Source organism: Podarcis melisellensis, assembly GCF_964234715.1.
Source record: "Podarcis melisellensis genome assembly, chromosome: 8".
NCBI lineage: Eukaryota > Metazoa > Chordata > Lepidosauria > Squamata > Lacertidae > Podarcis > Podarcis melisellensis.
Window position 1 is genome coordinate 43,876,683 of NC_138540.1, and position 20,688 is coordinate 43,897,370.

Here is a 20,688-nt window from a genome sequence, read left to right on the forward strand (position 1 = left end):
CCTGCAGTTTTTAGCAACTGGAATTTGGGATCATACAGCCTCTGACTATGGAGGCAGAGCACAGCTATCATGGCTAGTAGTCATTGATCATCTTATCCTCCATGAATTTGTCTAATCCAGTCTTAAAGACATTCAGGTTTATGGCCATCACTACCTCTTGTGGAAGCTCATTCCATAATTGAACTGCAGTGACTGAGTATACTCATCCCTTCCCCCTAAACCCTTTGTGTGTGCATCCACTTGTTGACTACAGGCATCCAAAAGGTGCTTCTGTAAGGCAAAGGTGTTCCTGAGTTTACCCAATCATGGCAATGTTTAAGCAAAAAGCTTGGTCTTTCCAGGAGTCAGAAACTTCAGAAACAGGTGCAGCAGCCTTACTCTGAAGCAAGTGTTTCCCCTTTCTTGCTTACCAGTAAGAGGTGCTCTATCCTGGCACCAGGCCCATACAGGGGAGTGAGCAGCCAAGTACACTTGCCCTGTGCCTCAATGAGCTAAACTGGCTGGGGGGGGGGCACCAGACACTGGCTGCTTTTTTGTTTGAGTTTATAACTTTATTCCAACAAGAGCCCTGCCCTGGGCCTCAGACAAGCTCTGTATGTGCCTGCTTGGCGCTCCAGTTGTTGGAGAGATTGAGGGTTGTTATAGTATGTTTGTGTCCGGAGTCCCAAGATGATGTACCGTATTTTTCGCCCTATAGGACGCATCGGCCCATAGAACGCACCTATTTTTTGGGGGGGGGGGTAAAGAAAAAAAATTATTCCCCCCCCAGCCGCGGGGGAAGCCCGAGCTTTTAAAAACGCACCTACCGTAGTTTTTAGAGGAGCACTCTGGGCGGCAGGCTGCGGATATTTTCCCAAAGCACGGGGCGCTCTGCTTCAGAGCGCCCAGCGCTCCGGGCGGCAGGCTGCTATCCGCAGCCTAGGGAGCCCTGCGGCAACTCCCGCGGGCTCCCCAGGCTAGCTGATAGCTTCCTGAAGCCTGGAGAGCGAGAGGGGTCGGTGCGCACCGAAAGCCTGCATTCGCCAAGCTTCAGCGAAAGCCTGCATTCGCCCCATAGGACGCACACAGATTTCCCCTTCATTTTTGGAGGGGAAAAAGTGTGTCCTATAGGGCGAAAAATATGGTATCTGCTACAGTTCTAGGAAGAGAAAAGTTAGCAATGTGCTCAGGTTCCTATGAGTGTTATGAAGACAGGCTGCATTGTGCTAAGTGTTTCACTGTATGCAAAGGGCCATTTCTCCCAGATTTCCATTATCAAAGTTCCCCATTGAGAGAACTAAGTGTGCATTAGGGGTGAGCAATATCTGGTTTTCAGCATCATGATGTATCAGCAGCTAAACATTGCAATATTCCACCATATCACAACGTCTGAAATTAGAGACGTTGAAATCAGGCATGAGGATGAGGGAAGGAGCAGTCACGGGGGTTGTGCAGATGGGGTGTGTGCAGATCAGGCATGGGGATGTGGGAAGGAGCAGTCATGGAGATCAAGTGAGTGTCCACTGTGGCTACTGCTGCTTTCCTGCTGACTGAGAAAAGCTGCTCTGCCTCAGTGCCAGGGGAAGGTAGTGCCACAGTGCCTTCAAGTGAGGAAAGGCAACTCAGATCAGCAGTGATGGCCGTGCCTCTCCATCAGCGTGAGGGAAGGCAGCTCAGATAAGCATGGTTATTGGCTGAGATCACTGTGCAATATCGGTGGTGCCATGAAATTGGCTGCCCTGCCCTCCCTCATGCGAATAGCAAGTAGTGATATATTGCTGCATATTGCCAGGTCAAAATCATTATCGCAGTGTGATTTCAAAACTGATTTTGGCTAATATATTGAAAAATCACATAGTGCTAGAGTGCATGATAGGAGGCCCGAGTTTTGACCTCAATCCTATGCAACTATTGTCTAAACTGTGGTCTCTCACTGTGGAGTTAGTGGATTGTATCCAATGTTAGTCTAACTCAAAGGAGACCTATTGAAATTGATGGATGTGACAAAGGGCTCATCCACACTTAATCTCTGTCCTGTGCTTTCTAGGCACATGTCTGTGCTTTCCTGGTCTGTGTCCACGTGCTCTCCCCACCCCCCACCACCTCTTTAACAAGGAAAACCCACTCTTTCATGCTGAAGTGGAACAAATGGCAATTCAGTGGAATAGTGCTAGCGTTAAAAAGGGCACTTAAAAATGGAGCTTTAAAGTGTGGGCCTGTGCCTAGAAACATGGCACAAAAGCAAGTCTGGATGATCCCTAACTTAAGTGCATTAATTTCAATGGGTTTATTCTAAGTGCTTGTCCACACTTCCTCTTGTTCCACTGCTTCCTGCCGCAGGGAAAACCACTATTTAGCATTCAACTTGAGCAAGCAGCAATTCAGGTTTTCTCCAGATGGACATTTGCTCCAATTTAGCATTAAAAGGTGGGTTTTCTCTGGGGAAGGGAGCAGGGCAAGGAGAAAACTGCTTGGACCCATGCCTAGAAAGTGCAGGTCAAACCACTTGGAGCCACACTTTCTAGGCACAGGACAAGTGGAAGTATGGATGAGCCCTTAGTTGGATGAACCCATTATTATTATTATTATTATTATTATTATTATTATTATTATTATTATTATTATTATTCTGGCAGAAGTGGTAGGCTGCTGCTGTGAGGAGTTGAAGTTACACCATATCTGCTCTGTTTCAGACATTCTGCCAATATTTAGTTATGAAAAAGGGGGAACCAATAACTAATAAGGATAGGATATCTGGAAATACGCAGAAGGAGATTGAGGACAGGTAGACAAGAGCAAATGTAAAAATAGCGAACACTGCCAGGGCTCCTTCCCTGCCTGTAGTGATAGTTATAAAAGCAGCTCAAGGTCTATAGGTTAATAGAGAATGTATTAAGTCACAAAACTCTAGGGCTGAAGCGATGTGATGTTTCTCCTAATCCAACTTGCTTCTCTGAATCAAGATTTAATTTATTGACATATAGCAACAAAGTTCATTTCAAAGTACTGAGATATCTCTGCAAATTGGCACATGGCATAGTAAGTGGTGAGAGGCAGATCCCTACAATTAAGAAATGCACAAGAAAAGGCTATTTTACCTGGACCCTCCTCTACTGGTGATATTACCATTGGTGATGTTACCTGGGGTTACAGCACAAAGCTGACCTCAGCTGTTTGGAACCTATTAAATTCCTACTTATGCAGGCCCTTATCAGGCAGCCATCCAGAGGCACACACAACTCCTGCTATTAACCCTGATCTCCATGTTAGTTCCCTTTTGCCCATATTCTGCCGCATTCCCTACCCATTGTGGAGTCTCAGCATCTCTTAAAAGCATCTCTCTGCAGCGATGCCTGCCTTCTGGCCATTACACATTTCCTTGTCTTCCCAGCACCAAACATAAAGGAACACCTGTCTTTGGCCAGGGTAGTTGACTTGATAGGTGCAATGTAATGGAGGACTACCCCCTATTGCAGAGACTGATAACATGGCTGGCCCTGGAATAAAAATGGCATCCCAGTAGCCAAATAAAAGGGCAGGGTATGTTCACTTATTCCTGTGCCCTGAATGACTCTATGTAAAATGGAGTGCACTATATGGCGAAGTTATTCAGTTTTACTAAATACCTGCACAAAGCAATGTGTACCTAGTCAAAATTCTGCCTGCCACTGCTGTGACAGAGATCGCCTACCTTAAGTACTACTACTAAAATGAGGCTGCATTTTAAGCTGTATTTTAATTGTTTGTTTGTTTGTTTGTTATTCTTTATTCTATTACGTTTTATTGTAATTCATATTTGGTGTTAGCTGCTCTGAGCCTGGCCCTGGCCGGGGAGGGTGGGGTATAAATAAAAATGTATTATTATTAAGTAGCAGAAGCTTGCAATATATAAATCATCTATCAAGGTGCTCCTGAGTAAGATGGAAAAACCTATCTTATTTCTCCTCTTTTTTAATCACCTCAAATCACCTCAAAATAATTGGTCCTCGAGCTGCTGCAACCCCTGCATTAACATGAGTCTTTTCAATTATTATACAAAAAAATAACAAGAAAGAGATATTTGGAAATCTATCCATTATCTGGTTGCATTCTCCATATGGCCATAACAACAGAGAGAGAAAGAAAAAAAATCTGCCATTTGTCCCCCAAACCACATATTTAATCCATGTGCTTATGTCAAACTTAATTACAGCACATTTGGCATAAAATAACAATCCACATCCTTGGAGAGGAGAATTTAAGTAGTTAATACGTGTGATTGAGTGAAATTGCTTTGCTGAATGTTTATGGGAAATTTAAGATGGATGAAATGTGATGATATTTTAACCATGTAGATGCCAGTTCTGGGTTTGAAATCTGCATTTTTCCTGCCATAACTCCAGTTTTGGTTCCCAACTTTTAAACTACCCAGCAATTGTGTCCTTAACAGCAGAATAACATGTAGAAATGAAAAAGATGACATATACTCCACCTCTACATGATAGGATGCAGTTTAAAACTTTGCAACCTCCAGAACAGGCATCATATTTTTAGCACTTTAAGAACTTGTGCTTGAGCCTGCTTTTCCCTTCTCCCTCTCATCACTTTTCCCTTTTGTGTCATGTCTGTATAGCATGTGAGCCTGAGGGCAGGGACCATCTTAGCACAGATTTAGGTCAGGCTTGTAAGTCTCTGAGAACCCTTTTGGATAAAAGATGGGGAATAAGTGCCTAAATAAATATATCCATGGTTACTGTTGCACCCAGAACACTCAGTATGAAGGTCGCCTTAAAAACATCTTCAGAGGGTTCATTAGATCTTAATACTGACAACCTGCTGATTGATGTGGACAATAATGGTATTGTTGTGTTTTTTTTATCTATGCATATATGCATGAAGTGCTTTCTTTCTTTGGGGACGTAGGGGTACGCATACCCCTAAACATTTTGTGAATCTAAGTTTGGCCCCACTGAGGGGCAGTATTTCAATATGAGTAGGAAAATTAGAGTACCCCTAAACATTTTTTTAGAAAAAAAGCAATGTATGTATGTATTTCCCACCATTTCCCCCTGATGGGGCGCAAGGTGACTTACAGATAAAAACAAGAACTGCTAAAAACATAGAAACATCAATAATTAAAACACAATTAAACATTGATAGAAACTACAGGCATACATAAAATCTGTTTAAAACATACCAATAATTACAATAAAAACAGCACAAGCCCTCTCATTAAACGCAGTCAATTCTCATTAAAAGCAGTCAATTCCCTGTTGGAACAAGAAAGACTTCACTTGCCAGTGGAAGAACAGCAAGGAGGGAGCCAGTCTAGCTTTTTTAGAGAGGGAGTTTCAAAGTCTGGGAGTAACCACTGAGAAGGGAGATGGGCTTCCCCTGAATACTGTATCTCAAAACCCAGGTAGGTTCATGAGGGAATATGGTCTTTCATATTCCTGAACGTATTTTATCAAGCATTTTTATCAATAATCCCCTCATTTATTCTCTAATACATGAACAGGACCTAATGGCTATAAAGCAGGGGGTACAGATCTTGGAAAGCTATAATGTGGCCCATGAAATGAAGATCCCCGTCCATATACAAGCACACATGAGCAACCAAGAGAAGCTTCTTAACCACCTTAAATGTGAGTGGGAACATTTTGCACCCACACTAACATTTTGTACTGCACATGAAAGGGAATTGTGCTATGCCTTGCATTGCTTGATATCAACTCAGGACCATCAGTCAATAATGGCTCACACCATAATAGTGCATGACAAATTACAGGGGCAGTCATATGAGAAATCTGTTTGGTTTGATAGAAAGATCTACTAATAATGAGGGACTAAAGCTTAATTATTTGCTTCTTGCCTTGTTACCTAAAAGTTGAAAGTTAAACACCTAATCCCTGTCAGCCTTTCATTGATTATGGAGACAGAAATCATATCTGTTATCATATTGGATTCCTATTTCAGTCAGGAAGTTTGATGCCCTCTCCCATCTTACTCTGAGTAGTTAGTCCCTCTTCCCATGTCCACTGGAAATAACTGTCTCCTCTGCTAGATCTGAGATTCCAGACAGAACTTTCCCATGCCACCATCCCTCAAAATAGCCTGTGTTCCTCAGTATTTATAGCAGCAAGACTCTGCTGGGCTGATTTGTTTGGATTTCCACTGTTTTTGTGTTTAACTCACCCCTCACCCATGGGCAATTTCTTCAGGCTGTTACTGATGGGATATGTTTGGGTGGCAGAGACAGCATTCAAGATGGTAGCTGCGCGGAAAAGGCATGGGCTGCAGAGAGAGAGGGTGGGGCAGAGGTTTTGTAAGTAGCTGGGACAATGAGAACAAGGCAGGCAGTATGCCAAGCATGGGATGGCTGCCAAAACACAGATCATTAGCTTGGGCCAGCTATAAGCAAGGAAATGAGAAACATATGTGGGAGAGCAAGGTTAGGAGTGAGGGCCTGTGGGTCAGTGACAGTCGTACGAAAACGTTTCCCTTGTTCTTCAGCTGCAGCCTGACAGTGTCAAATGCCATTCTGGTAGCCTTGATTTCTCATGGTGCTCAAGCTTGTTTTGGCCTGATGTGGTTTTTTGTTTCTCTTTCACTGATGGGAGCTTTTGGGAGGAGGAAGGGAACAGACAAGGAAGCCTTTCCCCTCCCCCACCCCGGCTATGGGAAAAAGCAGTGTTTTGTATACTGCTCCCAAAATTCCTAACACTTTTCTGAATAGCGGCTTTAAATCCCAACTGCCCTGGGAAGAAAGGGCGGAGTTCTCAAGTAGGTCTTGGTGTTCTTTCTTAAATGTAACTAGCTGCACCTCATTACCCGATACTGAAGGCCTTTTGTGCTTTTGCAGAGCTGTGCTACCTGAAAGCTGTGACATGCCGCAGCTTGTAGTATCTACTTTTATTTTATGATGCTAACTGTTTGGTTTTGACATCGAAGAGTCGGACACGACTAAACGACTAAACAACAAATGTAGACTTCAAGTTAAGTTGTTTGCAAATAATTTTGATTTTCTCCCAAGTTTGCTGATCCATCAGTCAGCAAAACTTAGTGAACTGTCTATAGCTCCAGCATCTCTCGTTTTTCACTCATGAAGAGTTTACAGACAACTTATAGAAATTTTCCCACCTTTTCCCAATCATAGCACAGAGGGAGGTGAAACAGTATCTGGATATGGGAAGAGCTCTGGTTGACATGCAAGTTCCATTTTTTAATATTCTGGGATGTGTGGTGAGGTGTTGTTTGTTGTATTTATTTATGTTCCTTTGGGTGTTATGGTTTTATGTCTCATTTTTTATTTAAATTGCTTTTGTACTTATTCATTGTAAGTTGCCTAGTTAACCTTATGTTATCTATGTTGCATGTATATTGGTATCCATCTGCCCAAGAGATAACAGATGAGTGTGCCATTGGGAGTAAAGTCAAACCGTCTGAGAGTTACAGTGCCTGCTGTGGCTGTAGAGACCAATACAGGAAAGACATATTTTATTGCAGCTGGGGCATATGAAGGCATCCAGTTTTGCTGTTACAGATGTACCATGGACTTTATTTTCTCTGAGCTCCTCCCTGCAGTCATTTTTCCTCTGGTAACGGCTGTGGATACACAACCTGTCTGTCTCCAGGCACTGCTGTCAATTGCAAGGGATTCCCACACGGCGGGTTTAATGCTGCCAACCTACATGTCACATTTGCAGACATCTTTATAACGCAGAGTTGGTCTGCCAACAGGCCTGGTGCCTGCCACATGCTTGAGGTGGTAGGTGGTTTTGTCTATCTGGGCTCCACCATAACCAGCGACCTTTTCATTGATTCTGAGCTGTACAATCGTATTGGTAAGGCAGCTATAGCAATGGCCTCTCCAAAAGGGTATGGGAGAATGTGATGCTAACAACCAATACCAAGATGAAGGTCTACCAGGTTTGCGTGTTGAGCATGCTCCTTTATGGAAGTGAGTCATGGGCAGCTTACACCTGCCAGTAGCAATGCCTCAATGCCTTCCATACGTGCTGTGTCAGGAATATTTTGGGTACCACATAGCAGGAAACTAATGTCATAAGCAAATCACAATTAATTAATTAATTAATTATTCTTATTCACATTCACACCTGGGAGTGCATGATAAGTTTTACGGTGGAGTAAGAAAGGGACAGCAGTCATGAAATTAAAAGACGCCTGCTTCTTGGGAGAAAAGCAATAACATCTTAAAAAGCAGAGACATCACCTTCCCAACAAAGGTCCATATAGTAAAAGCTATGGTTTTCCCAGTAGTGATGTATGGAAGTGAGAGCTGGCTGATCGCCAAAGAATTGATGCTTTTGAATTATGGTGCTGGAGGAGACTCTTGAGAGTCCCATGGACTGCAAGAAGATCAAACCTCTCTATTCTTAAGGAAATCAGCCCTGAGTGCTCACTGGAAGGACAGATCGTGAAGCTGAGGCTCCAATACTTTGGCCACCTCATGAGAAGAGAAGACTCCCTGGAAAAGACCCTGATGTTGGGAAAGATTGAGGGCACAAGGAGAAGGGGACGACAGAAGACGAGATGGTTGGACAGTGTTCTTGAAGCTACCAGCATGAGTTTGACCAAACTGTGGGAGGCAGTGGAAGAAAGACAGGAGTGCCTGACGTGCTCTGGTCCATGGGGTCATGAAGAATCGGACACGACTAAACAACTAAACAACAAAGAAAGGGAATCTATTCCAAATATTATTTTCTAATGAAAGTTTAAAATACTTTAAAAAGGTAAAAGGACCGCTGACCATTAGGTCCAGTCGTGACCGACTCTGGGGTTGCGGCGCTCATCTCGCTTTATTGGCTAAGGGAGCCGGCATACAGCTTCCGAGTCATGTGGCCAGCATGACTAAGCCGCTTCTGGCAAATCAGAGCAGCGCACGGAAATGCTGTTTACCTTCCTGCCAGAGCGGTACCTATTTATCTACTTGCACTTTGACATGCTTTCAAACAAAAGCTGGCTGCAATTCTGACTTGACACTGTAACAAGAATCCGAGGAAGTATTCTAGAGAAAGCAGGTGCCATACAGAACATGAAAATATCCAGTTACGCTGGCCATTGCATAACAGAAAAATACATTTCCTGTTGGTCCTACAGCTGCCTACCTTCCTCCCTGTGAGCAGGGAACCAGCATGGGCTAAGGAAGAGCTGCTTGAGCTGAATGACTATACAACCCCATGTTATGCAGAAGCACCCATAGATGCCGCCTCTCATCCTATTCCAAGACAAGCAACAGTGCAGTTTAGGCATGTGTGGTGGTGGACCACACTGAGACAGTAACATTACTGACAGTAACAATCTTTTGGAGGTTCTAATAACAACACCTATTTGAGTCCTCACCCAACTCAAATTTGTCTCAGGAGTAGGTCAACTAATTGTTTCTTAATCTGCTTCCAAGGCAGAAATTTTCTGGATTTCAACTCTCCTTAGGATTCCAGGGTATGGGCACTTGTGCTCCCTGGAAACTCTGGCCATAGTCACAATTCTTGTCCAGTTTTCCTTTGGCCACTGTTGGTCTCTTCAGGAAATGGTAGCAAACACTCCCTTGCCTGGATGTCAACTCTCTTTATATTCCCTAAGGCTTTCAGGCCTTTAGGTAGCCCTTGGGAAGATGAGGAGAAAGGCTGCTCCAGAATTCTCACAGGCCACTAAGAGTCTCTGCAGGAGTCAATAAGCTGAACTCCCAGGCCTGAACTCTTTCCAGCAACATGAAAGATGTAGTGGCAAATACATCTAATGCCTAAAGTGTCAATTGAAATATATATCTGTCTGTTTCCTGCGTACTGTGAAAGGCTGTCAGCCTTGAGAAAAAAGTTATGTGCAGTTTAGATATTCATCCATGCATCACTGTAAAAAAAATAAAAATCTGAAGAGTCAATGCTATAATGCAGTAAACTTTGTAAATAAATCTCAAGGTTCCACCCACATCTGCAGAAGTCTGTAAGTTTATCTGATAGCCATTCCTATCAGTTTTTCTTTTTTAAAAAGGTCACTTGATAGCACTTCCTTTCATATAAAGACACTGCCTTATAACAGGTCTGTCTGTCTACTCTGACTTGGAGGCTATCGAGAATGGTCTCCTTGGGCAGAAAGAGGTAATTTCTACAGCCTGCTACCTAATCCCTTTTTAAACTAGAGATGACAATGAGGATGTTGAACCTGGGGGCCTCTGCATGCAAAGGAGCTGCTTTAGCACTCAGCTATATGTGCTTCCTCCCCAAAGACGTAAATGGAAAATATTTTTTGCAGAACCATCTATGTATCAGGAACAACTCTCCTTGCTGCACTACTAAATGTTTCCCAGGAACCTTCAAAATCTTTTCTTTTTAAAAACTTTTTTTTAGAAATTTATAACCACAATGTAAATAATAAATAATTCCTAGATTGACAAGGAAAGACGAAAAGAACAGGAATAACCTGTCAGCAACCCATAATCAATTAATACATTTTTTTTACAGGTGGTCATCCACCCATATCACAAAGGCTTCAGCTTCTCATCACATATATTCACCTTACATTGACTATACAACCATTGAGATAAGCCAGAAGGACATGACATGAAAATGTCTAGAATTCAGTGGCACGCAGTGTACTCACAGTCAGATACATTGTGTTTCTACATTCTAAATTAAACCAAGCAGATATCTGTGATTTCAATATATTCTACGTGCAATCATCATTTTAATCAAATTGAGCCCCATTACTCATTTTCCAGAGATCCTGCCTTTTTCATTTCTTTTTTGGAAGAAAGTGAGATCTGTTTTTTTAAAAACAAAACAATAAAATACATTTAAATTGACACCCACAAGCAAGAAAACTATGAGCTACCCAGGAAAAGGATGAACGCCTCCCCTCAAAGGTTCAGGTACAGCCAAAGACAAGGATTTTTCCATGGAATACTGTTTTGATGGCTCATAGATGAGCTGCTCTTCTCCAGCTCTTGGTAAACACACCTTCTCCCATGCTTGATCTCTGCCACAAGAGGTAGTATGATGCAAACAAAGAATAAACCATAACTGGGTTTTTTTGGCTGACAATGGTGGTGTGATCATGGTTGCTCTATGTTAATTTCTTGTGAGTTTGGTCGCACCCACACCATACTTACATACCACTAACAGACATGGCTTCCTCCAAAGAATCCTGGGGACTGAAAAGAATTGTTAGGAGATCCCCACAGAGCTACAATTCCCAATGGATGGATGGATACCATGCAGATCCAGTAATTTTTAAAATTTTAATTTGACAGTAAGGCTTAGAATTTCATCTATTGTCACCACTATTTGCCTCAGTTTTTCAGATTCTGTTCCTGAAGAACTCAGGCACAAGTATCATCCTTCTTAAGCACATCTTTAATTCACTTGTCATCCAACAGTCCAACTAACTCCTTAGATGGTTTCCTGCTTCTAATATATGTTAAAAAATATTATTGTTAGTCTTATGTTTTCAGAGATGCGCTCCGCATTTATTAATATTTTGTACCCCTTATTATCTGCTTGCATTTATTTTGCCAAAATTTGAGTTGGTTTTGGAAATGTATTTTGTTTTGTTTTTGGTTTTTTGCTGTTCATCTGCGTTATATTCTTGTATTTTGATTGTCAGACCTTCTTATGAATTATCAGTGGATTCTTTAATTTTATTGTTTCATTATTAATATGAGATGCTTTCATTAGTTCATTTTTATATAACTATTTAATTTTTTATGTTTTGTAACTCTTGGTGAATTATGTAAACCATTTTGATGTGAGCTGCCATGAGCATAATTTACTATGGAAAGGTAGCATACAAATAAATGATGATTTATAAGCTTTTTTCCGCAGGTGGCTTTGAGTGACAGATTGCTAAGCCCAGCCAACAGTAAATGGCCATGTACTTCAGGAAGCAACACTAAGACCATTTGGACAAATGGGAGGAGGGCTGCCACAGTGCTAACTACTACAATGCAAGCTTTGCTGGATTTGCACCCCTCTCAGGCAAGATAGTATCAGAGAGTGTGTCTCAGAGAGGAAACCTGGCTTTTTCACCTGGATGTGCAGGAAGACTAGAGACACCAGGCAATACAAAAGTGACAGACTGGGCTTTGGCACACCAAGTGGTAGATAAATGATTTTAAATAAATAAATTTTAAAAGGCAGAGTTGTGCCACAGCCTTTACTAGCTTTCTTGAGTCAGTATCCACTTTTTCCACACTATACATAATTTTACACATAATTTATCATATCCCCACTTGCTCGCCTTTTCTCTAAACACAAATATTGTAACCTTTCCTCATAGGGGATTCAATCATGTTGGTTGCCCCTTTCCCAGTGTTATGATATCCATTTTGAAGTGCAGTGACTGGAAGTGAACACAGAAGCCCGTGTGGTCACACTAATAGGTATGTATAATGGCATTATGATATTGGCAGTTTTATTTTCACATCACTTTTCTCAAATAAACTTTCCAAACCACATGGACTTTTCAGTCCATTTTACAGTCCATTGGTCTTAAAAAGGAATTTATCTGAATACCTCACATGCAACTCCACAGATGCTAAGCTACACCTTTGTGTTCTAATAATGTACCAGAAAGTTTTGTTAAGTTCTTTGTCTTCTGAGCTCCTTTAATACTTACATTTAATATTTCTAGTGCTGGGATTAAGGGATGGTTGTCAGGTAACATTAGTAAACCTCCCAAACAGTCAGATAGCCCATAAGGTTTGGGGCCAGAATTAGCCTGTGATGCATCTACTGTATCAGGATTATTTCTGGGCAAACCCTTGCAGAAGGGGGCCTGCCACTATGAAAAATTATCCTCCCTTCTCCAAATCCATCATAGATAGGGACATCCACTGGTCCTTGATCTAGAGTTGCCAACTGACCGCCCCCAAGCAACAACAGTCCAGCCAACTCCTATACCTTTATTAGAAAGGTACAGTCAGAAAGTTCTTCCTGATGTTTAATCAGAATCTCCTTTCTTGTAACTTGAATCTATTGGTTGGAGTCATACCCTCTGGAGCAGCAAAAATCAAGCTTGCTCCATCTTCCATGTGACAGCCCTTCTCTCATTCTTTTCTTTTCCAGACTAAACATACCCAACTCCCTCAGCCATTCCTCATAAGACTTGGTTTCCAGACCCTTGTTCATCTTGGTCACCCTCCTCTGCACACATTCCAGCTTGTCAATATCCTTCTTAAACTGTGGTGCCTAGAACTGGACACAATATTCCAGGTGTGGTTTGACCAAGGCAGAATAGAAAGGTTCTATGACTTCCCTTGATCTGGACACTAGACTTCTATTGATGCAGCCTAGAATAGCATTAGCTTTCTTTGCAGCTGCATCACACTGTTGATTCATGTTATGTTTGTGGTCTACTAAGACTCCTAGATCCTTTTCACATATACAAGACAGGTGTCCCCCATCCTATATTTGTGCAGCTGGTTCTTTCTGCCTAAGTGTAGAACCTTACATTTGTCCCTATTGAAATTCATTTTATTAGTTTGGGCCCAGTTCTCCAACCTGTTAAGGTCATTTTGAATCCCAATTCTGTCTTCTGTGGCATTATCTACCCCTCCCAGTTTGGTGCCATCTGCAAATTGGATGAGCATCCAAGTTGTTTATAAAGACATTCAGCAACAACAGGCCAAAGACAGAACCCTGTGGTACCCCACTTATCACTTTTTTCAGGATGACAGGGAACCATTAGTGAGCACTATTTGGGTATGGTCAGTCAACCAGTCAACCAGCTACAAATCCACCTAACAGTAACCTCATCCAGCTTCTCCACAGGAATATCATGGAGCACCTTGTAAAAAGCATATGTCCACAGCCTTCCCTTGATCCACCAAACTTGTAACTATCAAAAAAGGAAATGAGATCTGTCAGGCAGGACTTGTTTTGGAGAAACGATGGAGATTCGCTTATGTATTTATTTAACAAGATCTGTATACCACTTAACTGTAAATAAAACATATAAGTGGTTTACAAAGACTATAAGATATACATTAAAATTGAAAGCAAGCTTATAAAAAAGCAACATGTATAAAATCAAGAACAAGGTCCTTCAGATTGCCATTCCCTCGCCCCAAACAGAAAAAATACTAGATTATATATTCATAAATTAATCTATTAAACTACAAATAAGCTCCATTGGACACAATTTATACTTTAAAGTCAATGTCACTGAAGTCCATATAATTTACTGTTAGTCCCAGAATAAGTGTTTAGGAGTGTAGTCTTGGGACACATTCACACTGTACATTTAAAGTGCTGTAATACCTATTTAAACATTCATGGCTTCCCCAAAGAATTTTGGGAGCTGTAGTTTAAGAGAGTTGTGCTGAGAGTTGTTCAGAGGCCCCTATTCCCCTCCCAGAGCTAGAATTCCCAGAGTTCCATGTGAAGAGAGATTGATTGTTAAACCTGTCTGGAAATTGTAACTCTGAAATGGGGAGCCTATTCTGCATGCCCAGATTAGAGTCCTAAATCTGGCATGTGGAGCAGGCTCCCCACTCAACATGGTGGAGCCAGCAGGGGATGAAATAGTGAGGGCAGGACTAGGGAGCACAGACCTACTATGCCCCTCATGCAACAGCTATCACCTAAGCTACTAACTGAATGGGACTTTTGTAATTCAAGAAAAATAAAGAGATGTTCTGAAAACTCTTTCATACACTTATATTTCTGTAGGAGGGAGAAGGGATGTGATTGCAACTTCTGGTACAAGTTGTGACATTAAAAGATTATGGAAAGCTAGTAGACACAAGGCCAAGTAAAATTAACTCAGAATTCTATGCAGAATCTGGATGCTTCAGAAGCCCAACTGGCTTCAGCTTGAAGTCAGGCATGTACAGTAATGTTACTGGCCCCATACTGTGGAATACTCTTCTAGCAAAGGTTTAGCAGGGATTCTCACTGCTGTTTTTCAGGCATCTCTTGAAGACCTTTTTATGGTGACAGTCCTGTTCTGTTGTTTACATTTTTTTGAGATGAGTCAGTCATTTTAATGATTTTTTAATATTGTTTTTATGGTATTTTATTTTTTATTGTACTTGCGTATTTTGTTGTACACTGCCTTGATATTTATATGAGGGGTGCTCTCTAGAAATATTTTTTAAAGAAGGAAAGGGTTGTATTCAATGCTAGTCCAACTCAGAGTAGACCCACTGAAGTTAAAGGACATGATTAATTTCATTAATATCAATGGGTCTACTCTGAGTAGTTAGCTACAATCCAAAGAAACTAAGGAAGGGACTGCCAAGCTGCTTGTGAAAAAGATGAGAATAAATAGGGGTTTTTTAAAGTTTTTAAAAGCAGCAAAATATTTCTCTTTCACACAAAAACTCACACACTTCCACATTTTTATCAGAATTCTGTCAGTTCTAAAACTGACATTTTCCTTTTCTGATCACTTCTGAGATAGTGGCATGGGAATCTTTTTTATTTATTTATTACACCGATGAAAACAGCAGATCATTCCACAGAGAAACAGCAAGGACAGTTGAAGTCCTAATCCCTGACCTGCCTTGCCCTTTCCTAACTAGCTATTGACATTGAACTTAAAAAGCTGCAGTGCTGCAGTGAGATAATGACTTCTGTTTCTTCTCAGTGGAAAAATGGGAAGTAGGCCAGGCTGGGCTGGGAGACCTCAGAAATGGTGCTCTCAAGGAACTGGTATAATTTAAGTCTCCTGATGCCTGAAAACTGTTTAGCAAAGGAAGGTATGGCAAAAAGCAAAGCAAAACTGAACATACACAACAATGATTCTTAGAATGCTTCTTGAAGGGCAGAATAATCCTATCTAAGTCATACATATAAATGTCCCTGGATCTCAATTTACTCCAGTAGTGAACTGGAGCCAGGAACAATTGCCCAGGAGATCTCATGGCCTCTAAATTCAGCAGCGATAGAAGCAGTTGAAGAAGACCCCAATCTTATCTCCTGAAGAAGGAGGCAGAGTCACCTAACTCTAAATCTGGGAGTGGCTGCCCAAACCTTTAGAAGAGGGATCTGAATGTGATATTTGCTCTTACTGACCCCCACCCCCACCCTGGAGAAGGCAAAAGGCACAATCTGAGGCCACTCAGCAGCAGCACAATTCAATCCCTGTGCCACTTGAGGAGGTGGGGAAGGGGCTCTGGCTGACATCAGATTTTACTTGAGGAAATAAGGGTTCAGTGGAGCCCATACCTTGGTGGTTTTCAACCTGTGTTTCGTGGCACCCTGGGGTGCCTTTAATGGTGGTCAGGGGTGCTGTGGGCAACAATGGCCTCTTTCCCTCTTTCCTTCCCTCCCTCCTCTGATGCCCTCTTGCATCTCTGCCTCCCAAAAGCTTGCACAGCTGTTTGTTGCAGCAGCCTTGACTATAACCTCCAAAGGCGGGTACTGCCTTTCTTGTGCTTGCTGCGTGCAAGGCCTGCCTGGGAGCTAAGTGCCCGGTGCTGAAGGGGGGACTTTCCGCCATGCAGGCCCAGCAGCGCCCACTGCTGCCATTGCTGGCCTCACGTTCACCTTTGGCCAATCTCTGTTGGGCCACCAAGGCTGGGGACATCCTCTTCCCAGGTTCCTGTGGGGTAGCATGAGGTGGCAACTCTCTTGGGGGGTGAGGGGTAGCTCAGAGACCAGGGGCGGTGGTGGCGGCTGCCCAGAGGACTCCCAAGGAGAGGGTAGAGGAGAGGAGTCTGAGGGAACACTCCACAACGGAGGGTGTTCCAAAAACAGTGAGAGGCTGCCAGCTCTGCAGGCAAGGGGTGACACAACTGGGCTTCTGAGCCCCACAGGGGTGCCACAGAAAGAATGCAATTGGTCAAGGAAGCCATGGACTAAAAAAGGTTGAAAACCTCCGCCATAGCTGGTTCAGCTTCTGCTATCCCTAGGAACTGTCCCAGGTCCTGCAGGACTTCAGTCTGACCAGCTGCCTGCCCGATTCTGCTTCCTATTACCACACACTGATGCCTGCCTGTCTGTCAAGAAGAGTTTCTGCCTATGCAGCAAGCAGCAAACTCAGTAAATGGGTAGAACTACATGAAGACCAGACACACCAGCAAAGAAGCCTCCAAGGATCACTTGTCAACAGTCAAGTCCCATTGTGTTTAGCTCTACACCTACACACAGGCTTTGCATGAGAGTTCCAGTAAGGAAGAAAACAGTGCCAGGAAGTATTTGAGTTTCCTATCCAAATGAACAATCATTTGGATTGACAGATATTTGTAACCCTCATCCTCACACTGTCGGTCCATTCCCTAGAAAAAGAAAGCCAGCCACTGAAAGACTGTTCCATTCATCCTTCTGATTAGCATAATTCATGAAAAAGAGTAAAGGGAAAGAATCTTCTTTAGTGGATATTTAATCAGTGTTCTATGAGCTTCATAAGCAACCTCTTTAAGACACCAGAAAATGAAACAAGACATATTTCTGGGGCTGTCAGCAGGTAGATCCACTGATTTTGCAGTAAGTAATCTCTATGGGAGGAAGCTCTTGGCTCTGATGTCTGTGTTGAACATTCTGTGGCTCCCCCCAGCCGCACCCGGGCAGGTCTCTTCAGTGGGAGAGGAGGCGGTGATGATATTGCTTCTAACAACCAGACTGAAGTGTAGCCTGAGGCGATCTTCCAAAGCCCCCTCCAAACAGCCTCTAATTAATTTTTATCCTGCTACTCCAATGAGTCCCAGGAGGGCAACAACCAAAACAAAAAAATCCTCTCATTTGCTCATTCAGAAAAGCTTTGACGGCAGTTCTTCAAGATTGTAGAGCTGTAAAGAGAAAAATGGCACTGAAGTTTTGCAGCTGGATTTTCCTCCAGTTCCTGTTTTTTTGTTCAAAGAAATAGTTCTGTTGTTTCTGGTGAACAGGTCAGAGTGTATTTCTCTTCAGATACTTAGAAACACTTTATGAATCCTTCTATACATGTAAGGAATTGAGTCACAAGCTTGGATTCTGCAATGCCACCCATCCAACCCAAAAAACGTTAGGAGCACTTGGGCAGAAGCACAAACAAGGGTACAGTCTGGTTGAGGCCCACTTCACAGATAGAACAGAAATGGTGACACTGTTCATGGACTTTACCATATCAGACTGTAGGTGTGAGGGACCACAGAATGGATTGATCAATGTTCAATATATATATAATTCAGAGACTATTTAGTTCTCTGACATTTAAGGTTGCTCCAATTCTTCTTACTTTTAAGACGTTCTTCCTGATACGCAGATCTGCAAAGGAGATCAGTTTTTCTCTTCCTGGAAATCCCTCCCCCCTTTTTTATATTTGAAAGCAGTGGTCTTATCTAACCTTAAATGTTTTTCTGCAAGTGGAACAAACTCTCTTTGTCCAACTTCTCTCCACTTTTCCAGGAATCTAATTCCTTCATATTTATTCTTATTTTCTTCTGAGACTTGCTTGAATAATCTGAAGACTGAAGTGCAGCTGTCCTTTGAATTGACTGTCTGTGTTGATCTTTGGAAGGGTTAAAGTGAGTGGATGGTTTTGCATTGAGCCTCAAAATAGGCCTTGCTTTTCATTTTGTTCTGTCCATTTCTATTATCTACATTCTACAAATTCTTCCTAATATGTCTACCTCCCCAGCATGGCTAGCTGGGTGGATCTGAATGCTGGTGATCATTCACAACAATCATGGAGTGATGAAAGAAGGCAGTAGATGCCCAATCCCAGAATACATGGAGACAGAAATCCATTTCATTACCTCATTATAGAAAAGCAAACGACAAGTCAGTGCAGAATTAAGTAGAGGCTGCTATATTCTTAAGGGAAAGCAAAGAGTTTCATGAGCCCAAGAGAGGCAGTATCACACCTGCTTCGCACCTCTCCTGTATTTCAATTTCTTCCCTGACCAGTGGGGATAATTTTGTAACATTACACCAGAACATCTTCCTTTCTATTTGACAAAATGAAACAGAGTCCTCAGGATTTTCCCACCCATTGCTCTCTTGGCTACTCTGCTGCAGTACTATTTCATTACTTATTGATTTTTCAACATGCTGTCTGCGTGGCTGTAATTTACACAGGTTCTGATGGCCCTTAGCAATTCTTAACACCTCAAGGTGAGGTCACGGAGTTCATCTAAGACAGTAAATGTAGACAACTAGAGTTTCAAGAAAGGATGACAAATTGGCAAACTTGGTAGCCAAATAGGAGTTGCTGCTAGCCCAAGGCAGGCCACATACTGAATTATCACTGGATTAAGACAAGAAATGAAGCAAGTTTGCACCTTGGTGTTACTATCCTGTGTAGCCAAGAATGATTGGGAAAGCAACTGAGGAAGTAAATACTGTATTTTTTGCTCTATAAGGCTCACTTTTTCCCTCCTAAAAGGTAAGGGGAAATGTGTGTGCGTCTTATGGAGCGAATGCAGGCTGCACAGCTATCACAGAAGCCAGAACAGCAAGGGGGATTGCTGCTTTCACTGCGTAGCGATCCCTCTTGCTGTTCTGGCTTCTGAGATTCAGATTTTTTTTTCTTGTTTTCCTCCTCCAAAAACTAGGTGTGTCTTGTGGTCTGATGCGTCTTATAGAGCGAAAAATACAGTAAATAGGCAGAACAAGTTCTAAAGGGCTTCAATTACAGAAGTACAGATGATATCCAAGCTTTAGGATAAAGGTATTGATTGTAAGAACAGTTCAAAAATTGATCCAATTAGCAAGAGTGGCAGCAAGGGCGTGGGTGGACTCTTCCTAGTTGCATGTCTTTTATGCAGAGGCTGGGCTGGCATCTATCTGTTGGGTATTTCCTGCATCAACCAAGATGTCCTGCAATACCCTCTCAAGTACTTATGACTCTATAAAAAAAATTTATTTGTGCATTGTTATTACATTTATATCCTAGGGTTGCCACACATGTGGAATTTTCCAATCATTACTGGGATTCGGCCATCGGAAACATTGGGCAGAAATTACTTAAATGTACATGAAAATCTGGACTTTTGTGTCCAGATTTTCACTTTTTGAAATATGTCAACCCTATTATATCCTATCTTTCCTCAAGGTAACGTACATGGTTTCCCCTTTCCATGTTTTCTTCACAACCACCCTGTCAGGTAGGTTAGGGTGAAAGACAGTGACTGACCCAAGGTTACCCAGTGCGTTTCATGGCTGAGAAGAGATTTGAACCCTGGTATCTCATGTCTGTGTCCAGCAGGCTAACCATAATAATAATAATAATTTATTTATACCCCACCCACCTGGCTGGGTTTCCCCAGCCATTACATCACACTGGCTCTCACAAGTTGTATACCTTGAATAAACAAAATAATATAACTTGTTCCTAGTATAGAAGGACTAGTTCAGAAGAACAAAGAATGAAGCTTTGTCACACTTTAAAAACTTACAAATGAATGTGACAGAATGATTTCTTTGCTTTATTTGCTGCTACAGGCTAGCCTGGTTACCTTATTCCCTCCAGGATTGTCAAAATGTGTGGATCCAGAAAGTTGAGAAGAAGAAAGTATAAGCTGAGTCTGGCAGAATTCAGAAGGGCAGGCTGTGGGAGAGTGAGCACGTATGCATGCCTGACACCTTAAGGTGCAGTATGGCAACTGGAGCAAGTCACTAGACCCATAGCTATGACTGGGGAACACCCCTGCAGGAAGAGAGGAAGGTGTGTGATAATGTATTATCCCATCGCCTCCAGTCTGAAGCCAGAAATGCAGGACCAACCTGGGTGGGCATAGAATGCTGAGATGGGCTTCTACAAATAACAAGCACTCCTAAGCTAGATATG

The 20,688-nt window shown here is 42.3% G+C and overlaps 1 protein-coding gene across 15 annotated transcripts in view; it reads right to left on the reverse strand.

The window, feature by feature from the left end:
• The window catches only part of ZFHX3 (zinc finger homeobox 3), a 384,144-nt gene that overhangs the window by 197,999 nt on the left and 165,457 nt on the right, over positions 1–20,688 (reverse strand). The window contains exon 4 of one of the 15 annotated variants that reach the window (XM_081923275.1): positions 20,357–20,547. The exons of 13 other annotated variants lie outside the window; for them this stretch is intronic. The gene's annotated coding sequence lies outside the window, so the exon portion shown is untranslated. Of the gene's footprint in view, positions 1–6,153; positions 6,222–20,356; positions 20,548–20,688 lie in introns of those variants that run through there. One more of the 15 variants, XM_081923277.1, reaches the window with a different exon arrangement.